General features: G+C 42.5%; 1 pseudogene; it reads left to right on the top strand.

The window, feature by feature from the left end:
- Positions 1-713: 713 nt before the first annotated feature.
- On the top strand, positions 714-862 carry LOC116217648 (annotated as a pseudogene).
- Positions 863-1,004: the final 142 nt, after the last annotated feature.

Raw genomic sequence — 1,004 nt, 5'->3', positions numbered from 1 at the left:
TTTGTGTAATGCTGTAACACAATGGAAAGCAGAGCAATGACAGCAGAGTAGCCAAGTCCCAGGCTACAACAACTGAAGACACACTCAAATGCAGCAGCCACAGGCAATAAAACAGAGGAAAGAATTTGCTTACCTTTGGAAGGCCTCAAGCAAGCAAGAATCTCCAACAAGATACTCTTGCCTCCATCCAAACCCATAAATGAGGTCTGGGAAGTGGTGGATTCTGGCTCCACTTCTTCCAGTCACTCAGGTACTTTGCATGCACCTGAGCTCCCCAGAGTTGGCCCGGCCTTTCCACCAGGTGTTCAATCACTTTTTCAAGCTATGACTTCGTATTTATGTTACACTTTGATTGAGACTCTAAATTCTCATAGAGAAAACAGCAACAGGAGCAAAATGATTTACTATATCAAAGAAATGTTTTCTTTTCATAGCTTACTCCCAGTTGATGTCACTGTGCTCTGTCATGCTTATATACCTTATTTGCATGAGATAGCACATAATCCCAAAGGAAGATTTCAGAAAATGCTAATTTTCCATTCTTTGTTTTGTATATATTTGCTAGTTATCATTTCAGAGAAGTAAGAATTTAGTTGACATGATGTTGTTTCCTCATTTCCTGTCATGTTCATTTCAAATGTCTAAGTGCATGCTATTTCCCATTGTAAGAAATACATCCATACAGAAATTACTTCTCATACAACTAGTATGAGATACTTACCTGGCAGAGAAGACACCATGATCAGTCAGGTGGTTTTCCCAGGGTGAGGCTCATCTCCTGCACTCCATGTGTGATGACCCCTGTGATTTCTCCAGATGTGGGAAACTCAACTGCATAATTTGTGGTAGTGTTATATAGACTGGGGGAAGAACTCCTTGAGAGCAGCCCTGTAGAGAAGGACTTGGGGGTCCTGGTGGGTGAGAAGCTGGATGCAAGCCACCAGTGTAGGTAAACTATATCCTGGGCCACATTAAAAAAGGGGTGGCCAGCAGGGAGAGGGAGG

The sequence above is a fragment of the Meleagris gallopavo genome, unplaced genomic scaffold (assembly GCF_000146605.3).
Source record: "Meleagris gallopavo isolate NT-WF06-2002-E0010 breed Aviagen turkey brand Nicholas breeding stock unplaced genomic scaffold, Turkey_5.1 ChrUn_random_7180001862792, whole genome shotgun sequence".
Lineage (NCBI taxonomy): Eukaryota > Metazoa > Chordata > Aves > Galliformes > Phasianidae > Meleagris > Meleagris gallopavo.
This window is presented reverse-complemented; position numbering and strand designations above follow the sequence as displayed.